Source organism: Mustela erminea, chromosome 16 (assembly GCF_009829155.1).
Source record: "Mustela erminea isolate mMusErm1 chromosome 16, mMusErm1.Pri, whole genome shotgun sequence".
NCBI classification, from domain to species: domain Eukaryota; kingdom Metazoa; phylum Chordata; class Mammalia; order Carnivora; family Mustelidae; genus Mustela; species Mustela erminea.
The window spans coordinates 31,631,267-31,648,043 of NC_045629.1; the positions used below are offsets into that span (position 1 = coordinate 31,631,267).

Sequence of the window (16,777 nt, forward strand, 5' to 3'; positions counted from 1 at the left end):
CCCTGATCCAGCTGGAAGAAATGAACCTCAAGACCCTCTTTTCCTCTTAACGTTTTTATCATCTTTTCTCTTTGCTCATAATTCTGAGTGGTTGCTGACTTAAACTATAAACTTGATTCCTAATACATTTTTTAAAGTTTTAAAATTAGTGCAAACTTTAGGAGAAGGATGGCACCCACTGGCATTGTGGCCTCCCTCCTGCAGTGCCACCCTGCTGTACTGTCAAGAGTCTTGGAGGGCTAAAACTCATTAAAGATCATTATCAAACCTCAAATATTGACAGAGCGTATGAAGAAAAATGCTCATCACAGTATTGTTTATGATTTTTTAGATGTCAAAAAATGAAAAACTGCCAAGAATCTTGTGCTATGCATAGCTTCTGCATCATGATTCTGAAGAACATTTAGTAACCAGGGAGATCTCATTCTATAGAGCAGAATCCCAAACTGTAAGTAGACTGTGATCACAACTATGCAAACAAGAGCTGATGGAAAAGGGAAGGAAACATATTAAAATGCTAACAAAGGCTGCATTACGGAAGTAGAACAAAGGGTGATTATTTTTTCTTCTCTCATTTTTCTCCACAATCTATGAAGGTGATTACATAATTGCTATTAAAATTATTTAAAACAATCGTTAAGTACTTAATAGTGCTTGAATCCGGCAAGAGAGAACCGAGATCATTTTAAGCTATAGGCTAAAATGAAGTGACACATAAATATGGAGAAAGTCTTGACGGGGGTCCCTCTTTTGTCATTTTACCCACATTCAAGAGGCACACAGAGGTGACTTTTATCGGTGGACAGACTCTCCTTACAAATAAACTCTACTCCTATCCTTCAAAAGAGTCTTTGCCTGACTTCTCCATCTCACTCCTTCACATCCTCAACCCTTCATACAACCTGGAATTAACATAAGGCATTCTGTTTACAAGTAGGAGTGCAAAATGTTTTACTTTTTAATTTAGAAAACAGCAAATGCACATCAGAAATTGCAAAGCTGTTTTTGAGAAAACAAGATTCCACCAACGTGAAGAGGTATGAAGAATATATGAAGATGTAATACTGTCAGAGGTAAGGCTGATTTTGAGGGGAAAACCTTAAAACTAGTGTAAGACAGCCAGTAAGAAGTGGAAGTGCAATTTGCAAAATAGATATAGTTGAAACCCAAACTTTATAGACAAGTACTGATATAAACAAAAGTTAGATTATGGACTAAAGTCAGATTAACTTGGATGGGGATGATTGGGAGAAAGGGGGTATTCTGGGTTTCCAAAGTACACTGGGGTTGCACACCTACCGCCTTTTTGTCTTGTTCTTCTATCATAAGAATGTTATTAAGCTGCACTTTACATGTGTACTTAGAACACAAATTCAGATTTTAGAGATTATCAAGAAGTTCTTGCTTTCTCCCCTTATTTAACAAGGGGAGTTTTTTTTCCCTGCTTAAATAAGTTTAATCTTGAATGATTTTTGTTTTCCTGTTCATTATAAACTTTTGTTTAAAAGAGTATTCAAGGGCACTAGGGTGGCTCAATCGGTTAAGCATCTGCCTTTGGCTCAGGTCATGATCCTGGGTCCTAGGATTGGCTCCCTGCTCAGTGGGCAGTCTGCTTCTCTCCCTCTGCCCCTCACCCCACTCTCATGCTCACTCTCTCTCTCTTTCTCTCTCTCAAATAAATAAATGAAATCTTTTTAAAAAAAGTATTCTAGTTACAAGTAACTATGAACTGATTAATGCAAAATTTATATAAAATGGTGTTTAAAAATGTTCTTTGGGCATTTTACCCTGCATGCCCCTAAAATAATTCCATCAAAAGTTACTATTCACTTCCCAAATGTGAAAACCAACATTTCTAAAATTCTGGCTGGTATCTCCTGGGCTCACCAACATTATTTGCATATATGTGGAATAAAGACAAAGGACAAATAATATTCTCTGTGTCTTACTTGAAGTCAAATTTTTTCTGGAGTATCATTAAAAATTATCATTCTCTTAGGAAATCCATTTTGTAGCCCAACAGTATTCCATGTAGACATGTGTTTGCAGTAGTTTTTTTTTTTAACGATTTATTTATTTTCGACAGAGAGAAAGATTGGGGGAGGGGCAGAGGGAAAGAATATCCAGCAGACTCCTCAAGGACTGCAAAGCCCAATGTGGGGCTCAATCTCACCACCCAGAGATCATGACCTGAGCTGAAATCAAGAGTTGGACAATTAAGGGACTGAGCCGTCCAGGTCCCCCATTCTTAACATGGTTATAAGAAATTCTTCACAAAGTAACCAATTGGGTATAATAAACCCTTTATCCATTCTCATTCCCACAATCATTTCTTTTTCTCTTTATTGATTGAGAAAGAGCATGTGAGCAGGGAAGGTACAGAGGGAGAGAGAATCTTTTTTTTAAAAGATTTTATTTATTTATTTGAGAGAGCGAGAACACATAAGCAGGGTTTAGGGGCAGAGGGAGAGGGAGAAGCAGATGCCAAACTGGGGCTCAATGCTAGGACCCCCTAGACCACGACCCAAACTAAAGCAGACACTTAACAGACTGAGCCACCCAGGCGCCCCTCATTTCTCTCTTTGACACAAAAGTATAAAATACTTGTTTGCAAAATATATCTTGTTAATGCTTCTAAAAATTCCTCTTCTCCTTCCTTATGTAAGTAATTTTAATCAATTTTTCCTCATACCTCAGGAGCAACAATCACCCTTCACCCTTATAAAGAACAAAAGACCCATGAATCGGGGGCTTCCAGTTTTTTCCAATGGCAGTTCCCATGATCAGTACTCTAGATGTGATCTACATCAATTATTTAACCAACGACTATTAGAATCTAGCAAGCACATGTTTGTCATTCAACTGTTACACATGATTCAAGTATGAGCCAAATCCTTTGGACACGATTCACACATGGATCAGGTGCTTTATTCACACCTACTTTTAACAGTAATCCTTCCTAATGCTCTAATTTTATGATATAATTTTAGTAGTGGAATTACCCTGGAACAACTCAAAATTATATAATTAATTACATTCAGCTTCATTTCTAATTACTGTTTAATCTCAGCCTCTCAGCCTGACTGACGCCCCAGCAAAAATCTGGTACACAGAATGGCAGTCATGGGTGGGTGGAGAGGCCTTTCCAGTTTGCTGATTCACACAGACTCACAAAACATATAAATTGTATTTATTTTTGCTAAAAAGTCTCAGGGTTAGTCCAGTGTATGCCTTTTCTTTAGACTTAAGGGTTTGGAGAAGTTAAGGGATGGAGAGTGGAAGGAACTCTCTTCAGCAATTCCTAATTATGTTTCCTTTATCACTCATTTTGAAACAGTTTAATTGGTAAACTTTTTTTTTTAAGTTCCTGTGGTCATATGAATTTGGTTTATGTTGGATTAAAAAATTAACTAGGTTCTTTACCATAGAGGTTCTTGATCTTTAATATGTTAATATATGTTGTGGATCTCCAAGAAATGGGATATAAAATGTTTCCCAAACTGATTTGAACAGAGAACATCCTCTCCTTTAAAGAGCAACAACAGCTTTGGGGCACCTGGGTGGCTCAGCTAAAGCCTCTGCCTTCAGCTCCAGTCCTGATCCCAGGGTCCTGGGATTGAGCCCCATGTCGGGCTCTCTGCTCGGTGGGGAGCCTGCTTCCTCCTCCTCTCTCTCTCTCTGCCTGCCTCTCTGCCTACTTGTGATCTCTATCTGTCAAATAAATAAATAAAATCTTAAAAAAAGAAAAAGAGCAACAACAGCTTCATTAAAGTATAATTTACATGCCATGGAAAAATTCATGTGTTTTAAAGGTACAATTAAATGAGTTTTAGGGAATTTACACACTTGTACAACCACTATTAACAAACCAAGTTCAAAACATTTTTATTACCTCAAAAGCATTCCTTGTTCTCATTATGGATGTGCCTCTTTTAGAAATTTCATATAAATGGACTCATGCAATATTTGGTTGTTGTGTCTAGCTTCTTTCACTAAGCATAATGTTCTTGAGGTTCATCCATTTTATAGCATCTATCAGTACTTCATTTATTTTATTGACAAATAATACTCTACATGGATATACCTCTTTTTTATCTATTCATGAGTTCATAGGCATTTGGACTGTTTCCACTGTGAACTTTGGCTATTGTGAATAGTGCTACTGAACATTCATGTCTTTGTGTGGACATATGTCTTTATTTCTCTTGGGTGTATATTTAGGATTGAAGTTGTGAATGATACAGTAAGTTTATGCTTAACTTACTTTCCCAAACTGTTTTCCAAAGTAGCTGCACTATTTTGCATTCCCACCTGCAGTATGAGTTCCAATTTCCCCACACCTTCACCAACTAGTCTTCAGAGCGCTGCCTAGTGGCATCTCAGTTCTGGTTTTGATTTGATTTCCTGATAGCCAATAATACTGAGGAGCTTTTCATGTATTTATTGGTCATTCATGTATCTTCTTTGCTGAAATACCTATTGAAATGTTTTGTTCATTTTTTCAATTTTAAAATGGGTTACTTCCTTATTATTGTGTTGCAAGAGTTCCTTCTATTCTGGATACAAGACCTGAAACAAATATGATCTGCAAATATCCTCTCCGTGGCATATATTTTCCCTTTCTAAATGGTGTCTTTTTAAGTACCAATATTTTTTTTTAAAGATTTTTATTTATTTATTTGACAGAGATCACAAGTAGGCAGAGAGGCAGGCAGAGAGAGAGAGAGAGGAGGAAGCAGGCTCCCTGCTGAGCAGAGAGCCCGATGCGGGACTCGATCCCAGGACCCTGGGATCATGACCTGAGCCGAAGGCCGAGGCTTTAACCCACTGAGCCACCCAGGCGCACCTAAGCACCAATATTTTTAATTTTGATAAAGTTCAACTTACTAAATCTTTTCTTTTATGGCGTCTGCTTTTTGGGTAATATTTATGAAAGTCGTGAAGATTTTCTACGTTTCTTCTAAGAGTCTTATCATTTTAGCTCTCACAATTAGGTGAATGATTCATTTGTAGTTAAAATTTTGAGAGTGATGGGAGGTAAGGGTTTAAATACATCTTTTTGCATGTGGATATCCAATTGTCCCAGCACCATTTGTTGAAAAGACTATCCTTTCCCTACTGAATTGCCTTGGCACCTTTGTTGAAAATCAATTGAGCATAAATGTAAGAGTCTTTAATATGTTAATGTATGTTGTGAGTCTCCAACAGGGAGGATATAAAATGCTTCCCAAAATGTTTTTAACAAGGATCCTACCCGCCCCCCCCCCCCCCCACAAAGCTCTTTTAAACACAGGCTTTCACACAGGTTCTCACTGCTGTCCACAGAATAGACTTCAGGGAATGCTTCTCTAAGGTGCTCAGGGCTCTAACTTTACTTGGAATGTTACTACTTGTTTTTTAGAAGCTGAGAGTTGGTTTAAAGCTGCAAACCAAAGACATAATTTCTAGCAATATGCTTATAGTAAATACAGTAAGACATCTCGTTACACAGAAATGTATGGAAAGGCTGTAGAAAACACTCGTTCCTGAATTAGGTCCATATTTTACGCATATATGGTAATAAAGGGGAGTTTTCTTATAGGCATAATGGATGAACTTTGGAAGTAGAATTTTGCAATTGTGTGTTTAAATTTTCAGGGCAATGCATCTTGCTTGATCATGACATCTCATAGGAGTAAACATCAGTATTCAGGTGTTAAGACCGATTTCTATACACCTCAGCATATACAGATACTCATACATACAGACACACATGCATATATACATATATAAACACATATGTTAAAGATATATTTTTTCCTTTATAAAGCCAGTAGATTTTTGTCTTAATGTTCTTATTTAACCAAATATAATGTAAAATGCTGAATAACTGGGTCTCCTTGGTGGCTCAGTCAGTTAAGCATCTGCCTTCAGCTCAGATTATGATTCCAGGGTCTTGGGATGGAGCCCAAGCTCTTTCCTCAGCGGGGAATCTTCTCCTCCTTCTCCCTCTGCCCCTCCCCTTGCTCTTGTCTCTCTCTCAAATAAATATATAAAATCTTTTTTTAAAAATGTTAAGTAATTGCTTAAGTAACCTTCTTAAAATGATGGTACTATCACTTTAGCATTGTATTACTACAACAAAAAGCCTTATTAGTACAAAAATTAAAAGGGAAATTAAATTTACCATCTTTTAATCACTTTATATTTATCTAAGAACAAGAAAAATACAGATAAGTTTCAATGACAGGGGGAAAAAAATGTTTTGATGAGGGAGAATGTGTCATCATAAATCTAGAAAAGCAGACCAAAAGACCTTTGTCAGTGCTTTGCTCACAGGGCCTGGTGAATGTTGTGAACCCACTGACAGGGAGTGAACGCCTGGGGTGTTGGACTCCTCAGAAAATGACAGTATAAACCAAACACATTGGTGTTCTATCAGTGCAAGCTGAAGTGCAATCAATGACCTTAAACTGACGTGCAGACTTTCTAACCAGGCCTCCTCCTGCTAGTGATTTAGTGGTTCTTTTTAGAGCATAATGCTGTTTCTTAATATTTAAGATGGCATTATCCTGCTTTATCCACCAAAAGTGATCGTATACAGAAGTTTCCAAATAGACCATAATAGTATGTTTCTTTTGGATATTCTATTCTTCCATATATCTACAGAAAATCTCTTTTCTTATAAAATTCTAGCCATAGTTAGGGCAGAATGCAGAACACGAAACACCTCCACCCTCCCTTTGTCAGTGTTTGTGTTCCATCTACATTTGAGGCTTAATGGCCCTCACCCATTTTTATTCTCACTTTACTTTTTAAGTAACCTGAGCGTTCATCTTCATTTAGATCTCAAACCTTTTTCGCAAATGGATGTAATTTAGCACCTAATTTAGGAAATCTTACTAGTATTTTATTCTTTCATTTGTTACCTGAAACCATGCTGGATGTTTGCTCAACATTGTAAGATTTGTTGTTGTTGTTTTTTTTTTTTTTTCCATGATACTCGGAAACTTCCAGGCTACTTCCCCCCAAGGAGGCCATTTACGGATTTTGTGTTTAACTATTTTCTCTTTGGCTTGTGTGTGGCTCCTTTTTTCCCTCTCAGGCTACGTTTCGCTTACCTGAGAAGCCCTGTCGTCGAAGGAGCAGTGCTGTGCGAGGACTGCACCAAGTTAAACACTTGGAGCTCTGCCCTCCATGACCTTGCCAACCTCGGGCGCGCGGTGGGCGGATGTTGATGACGTCACGGCCCATCTGCTCTGGCCCGTCCGAGGGTTAAATTCCTACCTCCAGGCCTCCCGGCTGTGGGTGGGTCCTGGATGGAGAAAGTAATGGCTTTCATGAACCTATCGGGCATCCACGTTTCGCTGGTGGGGGAAATCTCTTCTCAGCCCGGCCCCCAATTCTGCTAAAGGCGAAAATAAAACTTCCATCTGCGCAGCTGGGCAGTTTCAGAACGAGTAAGGGCAGAAGGCTGCTCAGAGCCTGGTGCAAACAGGAAGCCATTCCCCTGGAGCTAGAACTGAGGACAGGAATTCACATGTCTTTCTCCGGAGTATTAAAATCTGGGCGATTTTCCTCCCCGAAGTAAACGGCCCTAAAATGAATTGACAAAGCGGCCGCCCAGGAATTACCCTGGAGCGTGCTCCCCTGTAGGGGACAGGAGAATTTGAATAATATGGGAGGAAGAATCCATTCAGTGATGGGGATTATTCTGCTATAGACCTGGATAAGGTTTTTGTGAGAGCGAAGAGGAATTGAAAGTGGACATATTTGGGGATACGTGGGTAGTTCAGTCTGTTGAGCGTCTGCCTTCAGCTCAGGTCGTGATCCCAAGGGTCCTGGGATTGAGTGTCTGCATGGGGCTCCGTGCTCAGCAGGGAGCCTTCTTCTCCCTCTCCCTGCTGCTCCCCCTGCTTGTGCGCTCGCTCTCCCTCTCTCTCATTCTGACAAATAAACACTCTTTAAAAAAAAGAAAATCGATATATTTGTAGTCATATATAAACCAGATATTGTAGAATGCTTGTAGTTCTTATTCAGCAGTGTTGGTGTGATCATTGCCACATCAGTTACTCCTTTTGTTATCTTTATAAAGCTCTGATGTAAAGAACTCCTACCCTGTTGTTACAGATAAATATCTGGACTGGTGGAACTCCCACATCACTGTAAGTAACCAGTAGGCTGTTTTCAATCTGTTTACTCCAGTGCTACATTTTGCACATACAATAACAAATACAATCAATAAATGATGACATGGGTAGAAACAATATTGTAAATTGACAGTGTATTCCTACTTAATTACTTGCACTCTTCACGTCTCCATTCCTTCTATTTACTTTGCAAAGAGAAAAGCCCTTTGAACCCAAACATTCACCAACACCAGTCCTAGACAAGTCACAGAAGAGGCCAAAGGGAAGCAAATCTCTCAGCATCTACTTCTAGCATAAGTAGAATTGCAGGGAGTAACCCACTCAGGAGCAGTTAAGCAGAATTGGCAGTTTTCCCCACACAGCTAAAAGGCTTGACTCAAAAAACATCTTCACACAGGCATTCAAAATGTAAGTACAGTCTAGTTACTAAATTGAGTGTGAGTGATTTTTAAATTGTTCACACAACTTCCCTCCTGTAGATTCTCTTTAATTACCTTAAATAAATGTGTATGTTTTGATTAAATAAAAAGGAGGAAAGGAGAGGTAGATTGTGAAATGAACAGAATTAGAGGCATCTCTTCTGCAATGAACAGAAATAGATATACCTATTCTGAAAGTGTCTTAATACTCTGGGAAATTTTTCAGAGGGAGAGGCGATTAAAGCAGGAAAGATTCCTATGCTAGGTTAAACTGTTATTTGCTTAGATATATTTGGGGTGGGAAAAAAATCACATTTATTTATAACCAACTTATTGATACTTCTTCTGAAACATAGTCTTTTTCTTTTTTTAACTTTTAGAAGTGTGGACAGAAATGTCTTTACTGATCAGAAAATGAATTTTAGTATCTAAAAGCAGAGAATGCGAGAGTATCTACAAAATGAGGTTCATGGTTGTAAAACTTGGATTTCAGAGTATTGCTTGAAAGTCTAGTAATCTCTATATGTATATATCACCTTATAATCACTTACCATCTGTCTGAACCAGTTCTTAACCTAAGTGTTGCACTGCTCTGGGGAACTATCATGTTTTTTATGCAAGGAAAATAAGTTGATTCCAAAGGGTAGTGAGTAGGTTTTGAAACCTCAAAGTTCTGCATAGAAACTAAAAGGAAATCTCTTGTTTGAGAAATTGTGGTGAATTAAAGTTGTCTGCAAATTATCACTACCTCCCCTACTCAGAAGTGGAATTTATTTCCCCTCCCTTTGATTATTTGCTCTGGGACTATTTAATTAATAGAAGATGGCACAGGGATGGTATGCCAGCTGTAGGCTTAAGCCTTAAGAAGTCCTGAAGGGGGCCCCCTGAGTGGCTCAGTGGGTTAAGCCTCTGCCTTGGGCTCAGGTCATGATCCCAGGGTCCTGGGATCGAGCCCCGAGTTGGACTCTCTGCTCAGCGAGCCTGCTTCCTCCCTCACTCTCTGCCTGCTTCTCTGCCTACTTATGATCTCTCTCTGTCAAATAAATAAAAATTAAAAAAAGAAAAAGAAGCCCTGAAGGTTTCCATTTCCTGTCTCTTTTGGGAGCCCCAAACTACCATACATGAGCCCAGCACAGAGAGGGAGGGTGCTCAGCCAGCTGACCTGGTCCAGGGTGGCTGCGGGAGCTCCAATGATGCCTCCGCCATCCTTTGGAAGACACCAAGGGAAACCAGACACACTGTTGTTGAGCTGTCAACCCACAGAAGCTAGAAAGCAAATAAAGTGGCTGTCATTTTAAGCCACTAAGTTTAGGGTAATTTGTTCTGTAGCAAAAAAATAACCAAAATAGAAAGCAAGTCATTCACTGTCACCTATAACTCTTGGTTAAGAGGGAATGGCTTTGTTTTATTGGATGGGCAGCTAGGCGTGCGTCTCTAGATTGGGTTTTGATTATTTACTGTGAGTCACAGGGGGCTCCGGCAAGGGTTCTTGTAATTAGGGAAGATGGGGAGATGGGGGTCAGAAAAAACACTGCAGGAATGCCCAGCTGGCTCAGTCTGTAGAGAAAGCATGTGATGCTTGATCTAGGGGTCAGAAGTTTGAGGCCCGCATTGGGTGTACAGATTACTTAAAAAAATAATAAATAAAATCTTTAAAAGAAAAAGACAAGACAATGCAGGGAGTTGAGGGGGGAGAAAGGGGTAAGGGATGACCTTCTAAGCCTGGGACGTTGGTGGCAGACATGAGGACCCAAATAAATTCTGTGAAAGAAACCAGTGATTCCAAGGCATTAGGTGGGATGTGTGCGTGTGTGTGTCTGTGTGTAAAGTAAATGTATAATTATTCAAAGAAATGTTTATTCATATGCCACGTGAAATTATCTACTCTACCACACTTTTGAGTGTGAAAATGCTGCCCGAAATAGCACCCTTTTTATGCCTTATGGCTTCTTCTAAAGAAGTCCTTCAGGAAAAATTAAGTACATAGGTATTTTCCCATTTTTAAAAAGCTGACATATGTTTTCTTACATAAATCTTTTTTCATCACTTTATGTGGCAGTCACCTTTAGCCCCATCAACACAATTAGACAGACACACATGGAGACACACAACACACACACACAAACATGCATTCTTAAATAGGAAGACCTTTTTAATTGGCAAATATGAAGAAAAATGGTCAGCTTTTAAAATTGGGTGAGAATATTTGATATCAATTCTGGGGGGGAATAAATGTATTCATATTTTCAAATATGTAAACATAAAACTGCATAATCTAAAAATTGCATATCATTTTTGATTCACAAAATTATTTTAGCATTTATTAAGTTGAGATTTCATCATTAGCCTTTTCAAAAAGAATCAGAATGAGGGGTATGTTCCCTGGACAAAAGAAAGCTGGTTTGATTTCAGAAATTCCATTTCTATCAACCTATTGAAACCTTGGGTTATGATCTCATGAGCATGTTATTTTGCCTGAAAGAAAGACCCATTTCTTTGAAGCCCAGTGTCTTCCTTTATCAAATGGGTATTTACCTGCTTGAGAGCAGGATCACTGGCATGAGGTTAGCCATGTTTAAGAGCTCAATAAGCTGCAGAAGAGAATAGCTTGCCTGGGTCTTAAAGGTTTAATAGGTAGTATTTTATTTTGTAATTTTATTTTTTTTATTTTTTTAAAAGATTTTATTTATTTATTTGACACAGAGAGAGAGATCACAAGTAGGCAGAGAGGCAGGCAGAGAGCGAGGAGGAAGCAGGCTTCCCACTGAGCAGAGAGTCCGATGCGGGGCTCGATCCCAGGGCCCTGAGATCACGACCTGAGCTGAAGGCAGAGGCTTTAACCCGCTGAGCCACCCAGGTGCCCCATTATTTTGTAATTTTAAAAACAATTTATTGTTGAGACTGTTTCTTCCCTTATACAGTGGTTACAAGAGCATTTACTCAAAATTCTTTTTTTTTTTTAAAGATTTTATTTATTTATTTGACAGAGAGAGATCACAAGTAGGCAGAGAGGCAGGCAGAGAGAGAGAGAGAGAGAGGAGGAAGCAGGCTCCCCGCTGAGTAGAGAGCCCGATGCGGGACTCGATCCCAGGACCCTGAGATCATGACCCGAGCCGAAGGCAGCAGCTTAACCCACTGAGCCACCCAGGCACCCCTACTCAAAATTCTTAAGCAGTTAATTATTTGGGTTGTTTTTTAAAAATGCCTAGATTTTTAAAAATGCCTAGATTTTTAAAAAATTGTATTTAGTCTGAGGAATTCCTATCTATCCCTTTTGTGTTTTCTTATATGATGAGTTTCTCCTGTTCTTTCTATATATTTACCATGGAATTGTGAGAATTTAGAGCTTCAAGTAGTCACGGAAATCACTTAGTTCTTATGCAAACATTTAATTTGGCAATGGTGGCCCAGAGAGAGTTATTTTTGCATGTGATTTCTCTAGAAGATCCCATTTCTCTGATCTCTTTCAGCTGGTGAGATTCCTGCTGTTCCTCTTCTTATTTTGTGACTTGGTCCCCAACATACTTGGGGGGGGAGGCAGCATGTTACAAATGGAAAAGCCCTATACACAGAGTTCAGCCACAAATGTTTGCTCCAGGCAAGGCACTTAACATCTCTAGCTCTTAATGGAAGGGATCAGATGATCTTTAAAGTAAAAGAAAATAAAAGAAAAAAGGAAAGAAAGAAGGAAGGAAGGAAGGAAAGAAAGAAAGAAATGCTTAATCTAATCCTAAAAAAGGAGACTAATTCTTTTATCACTTCTCTTTTTAAAAGAATATACTGTACTTGATTGCACTGCAGCAATTCAGCCTCCCTTCCTGCCCCTTAATCTGGAGACCAGAAGACTGAAGCAGGAATTCACGGAAGAGCAATGTTCTCTTTGTGCTGGGTCTCTTTGAGTTGTGAGCTTGGGGCTGGGGAAAGCAGAGGACACATTATTATTTCTAAAGTAGTGAGAGTAAATAGGAGTTAACATGAAATAAAGGGGAAAAGTATACTTCAGAGAATCTAGAAGTCATGATATGAGGAGTTCAAGCATGGTGTGGAAAGCCACAGGGAATTTGCAGGAGACTGCCTGCCCAGCTCTTATCAGACCCCTTTCTCCCAAGAGAGAACTTTCTCTCCATTTAAAAATCAACATTCTCAAAACAAAAACAAAAACAAAATCAACATTCTCAATGACAGATGATAGGCTCTAAGGCTCACACTTGACTGAACTGGATCAGTCACAATTCTGCCCTCATGTTTGGGAATGAGACTCAGTGAGTAGTGTTCCTGGAACTAAGATGATAGAAATTGAGCTTTACTGTGACTTCATCCAACACGTGTTCATAGGAGCAATAAAGCGGGTCTGCAGAGGTGGAAAGTTAAGAGGCTTAATGAAGAGAAATAGAGACAAAGGGCAGAAATGGGGAGAGTGTTCTGCCTCACTCCTGAGGTTTCAGGTTTGGGACCAGGTCCCTGCTGGGGGCCTGGGTGCACTTGCCCTCGGACGATGAAGTATCCCTATGTCCCTGAAACCCTACAACAAACCCTACAACAAACAAGGGTAAGCATTCTTAAGGCAATATATAAAAAGGGGCAGGAACATTCTTGTCTAGTTGAGACTAACGCGAAAATCAGTACAGATAAAACACATCCTTAGTCTGGAAGTTCTGTTCTTAGACAAAAGATAGAAGGGTGAATCCCAGAAAAATTGAATCTGTCAGCTTCACAGGGTCTTTGCCCAGCTACCCTGCATCCCCACACTCCAATCTCTCCTCCTCAAGGCTAGATCCTTCTTAACTCAAACTGCTGAGAAGTCACCACCTCAGGCAAGACTTTCCTCCCCAACCCCAGTCTCTCTTCCTGATTTTTCCTCAGATCATAAAGAAATAGGCTAATGATTTCCAAATTAGCAGATTCCACAGAACTATTAACATTGCCTTCCAGCTTTATTTCAAATTTCAGCTAGTGAATTAACTAAGAATTTTTCTCTTCCATTCCACCTCCTCAGCAATGACTATCCCTTCTCTTCTACTAGGCCAAAGCGTTCAGTTCAAAACTGAAAACAGTAGTCAGTCCTCTGGGTTTTTCTAAGCACACCTGGATACAAGAGAAAGCCCCTGCGTTTCATCCGATTCTAGGTAAAAGAGATGACATTATCTAAGTCTCCCCTCCACAAGGAAGGCCAGGAACTCTAGCCTGCTCCTAGGCGTCCTGCAATGGCATGAGTAATAGAAAGATGGCGAGCTGAAACGTACTTGTCCATGTGTACTTTTCCTCGGGAGTCTGGGAGGGGTTCCCCTCCACCCCCATTCACTAATCACTATGATAGAAGGATGAGGAGAGAAGCCAGCTGGAACTTCACCTTGCCATTGAAGATGTGGGTGACCTTGGGTCAGTTACTTGGCCTCTTCAATCCTCACTCTTCTTACCTGTATAATCAGTACAATATTAATGCAGCGGGTAGCTGGGTCAATAAGGAGGATCGCAGACAGTGGGTATAATTTTACTGGCCAGCATCAAGCACACACACAAAAATGTCAGGTGTCCTTTTTATCTAGGCAGAAAGCCCACGTGGATACGCGAGGCTGTCATTGTTGTCCTCATTTGGACTTCTCTGCTAGCCCAGCTCTCATCCTATGTCTTCAATCCCCGCACATAATTACAACTTCTGCTAAATAAACTGTCCTACCCAATGAATTGTTTTCTAAGGTGGCAGTGCCATGATTTGCACTGTATCGGGCCTTTTTTTTTCTTTTCCTCATGCTAATGAGCTCCAGATACAGTGTTGCTTTTATTTTTCCAAGAAAATATATTGCTTCCTTTCTATGTGAATAGCACAGATGCTTAGAATTACTTGGTGATCAATACTAATTAGGTATTCTGTTCAGTGGATGTTTAATGCTTTCATTGGAGACTTTCATCTAGTCACTTTGAATTGGTTAACCCAAACTCGATATTGATTGAATTGTCTTCTTTTTGTTTGAACTCTTTAGTGAGGGGGAAAAAAACAGCACTCAGTTGTGTTCTTTTAAATTTCAAACCTAAAAATCAGTCTGTGGATATAAAAAGGAAAAACCAGGCTTGCAATCATATTATGGCAAGATGTTGCTTACGAATTCAATTAAAATTTATTTGAACTTAAAGAAATTCCATTTTTTTATGGAGACAAAAGCTAGAATCCTGTGAAAAATTCTTAGAGTCTCTCTTTCTCTCTACCCCTCTCTGTTTTCTTCATTCTTCTTCTCTTTTCTTTTTTTTTTTTTTTTTTTCATTCTTATTTTCTAATAAATCTTATTCAGACTTGAGACCCTATTGGGAAATTTCACTTTTAGTTTTGGGAAATGTCAGTTACCAGTGGTGGGAATATCAGAATATCTAGGCAAGAAAAAATAATTTCTTCTCTCTCACATGTGTTAAAAATAGCCACAGGGTATCCCCCTTCCCTCCCCAATTCTGTAAAAGAAAAAAAAAATCACCTTTGGACTTAAGTTAATGAGGAATTATTTTCCTAGGGGAAAAATCTTTTTAGAAAATTAAAAGAAACAAAATGATTTGAATTGCTCTCAGTCTAGGCAGAAGGACAGGGTTGGTCAGTGGCATCTGCTTAGGCAGAGCACAATGGGCCCCACTTTCCTCCCTTGCTCTCTAGGCCTTTGGACAGGCACAGGCAGGCCACCAGGGAAAATGGCTCTGGCCATGAGAAATACCCTCCCCTCCTTCCCTTTCAGCTTTTCAGTGGGAAGAAGAGGGAAGAGTAAATCCATACTCTGAAACTTCCTGCAGGCCTGGCCTCTTAGGCTGGGGTCTCATCCCATCCCCAGTGAGTCAGCTGAAAGGTCCAACTTGACCCCTAAGCCAAGCCAGCCAAGAAGAGCTTCTCCATCTAGTTCTCAACCTAAAAAAATGGGCTCAACAACCTTACTGGTCCTCTCCCCATCTCTCCCCCATCCTGAGCCCTGCCCATTTTTAGCTCCCAGCATTACTGACCCTGCACAGGGAGGAGTTAGTTCTTTGCTTGCTTTTGTCCCAAGTGTTCCGCTTTTGTTTCTTTTCCACTCCTTTCCTCCAAAGCCCACAGCTGTGTTCTTCCCCTAGCTAAGTCAAGTGAAGGGCTGTAGGACCGACTCAGACAGAAGACAAAAGATGCAAAGGCAAAAGATTTTAGTAGTAGGTATATTCTTGTTGCCCATTTATAGAGGCTGAATTTGGCAGAAAATGCTCAAGCAACACTTGACTTTGAATGTACGAACATCAGGTAGTGCTTACTGTACTCCTCCTAATTCGTAGGTGCCTAAGAGTTTAAAATTGTGGTCAGATCTTACAGAGAAAATAAGGAAGTCAAAGTATAAGGAACAGGACAATCCCAAACCTGGGGAACCTGCACACAGGCTGTGTACAAAGAAAAGGACCCAAGACAAGGGTAACTAAAATAAAACCACGTGTGTGGTTCACAGATCCTTAAATTTTATAGGCTTCCATGACTGTCACCTTTCCAGTTCTGAACCACAGACTCAAGTGGAAATTACCAGGAGGTATTCAGAATTCCAAATTAACTTCCTCCCTGGCAGATCCCTCCTCCCCTAAGTAGGAGCAAGTGTAAATGAGGCTATGATCAGGAAACTTTCCTTAACTCTTGAAGACATTGCAGCGCTGCTGCTAAAGCACTAGCTGCCCAGGACTCTGGCCAAAGTTGCCTTGAGGATAGGCTAGCCCTTGATTATTCTCCAGCTGAGCAAGGGGCTCTTGCCACGGCCAACATGACTTGTTGCAAGTGGATTAACGCCTCTGAGGAAGTTGACACTTGCCTACCTAGCATTACTGAATGAGCCAACTGACTTCAGAAAGTGACTCCTTCAATGAGGTCTTTCTTTAATCTGTTTGATCTGAGTTGGTCTGGAAAATGGGGACTGTCGCTTCAACGGGCCCTCCAGACTTTGGATATTATTCTGCTTATAGTCATTCTAATAGTCTCCGTGCTTCACCGTGTTCCCTTGAAAGCTTTCGATGCACCTGTGTAACCACTGGTGAGCAGACAAATGATCTTCTTCTGCCTAGGACACCCAAGAGAGGATGATTAAACAGCCGACTATGGGAACAAGATCTCTGTATCGTGTCTTCCAGTCTGAGAGCCACCCTGACTCCAACATCAACAAGAAGCGTTGGTCCAGACTGATGCTAATATCTCACTTTCTGATTATCAGTCTCAGGACCACTGGCTAGAGGTGGACGGACTCCTGTGAC

The 16,777-nt window shown here is 40.1% G+C and overlaps 1 long non-coding RNA gene across 3 annotated transcripts in view; it reads left to right on the plus strand.

Annotated features, from left to right (window-relative positions):
• Positions 1-463: 463 nt before the first annotated feature.
• The window catches only part of LOC116574807, a 32,828-nt gene continuing 16,514 nt past the window's right edge, over positions 464-16,777 (plus strand). For all 3 annotated transcript variants that reach the window (XR_004279495.1, XR_004279494.1, XR_004279496.1), the window contains exons 1-2: positions 464-552; positions 968-1,073. This is a non-coding gene — a long non-coding RNA (uncharacterized LOC116574807). The remainder of the gene's footprint in view (positions 553-967; positions 1,074-16,777) is intronic.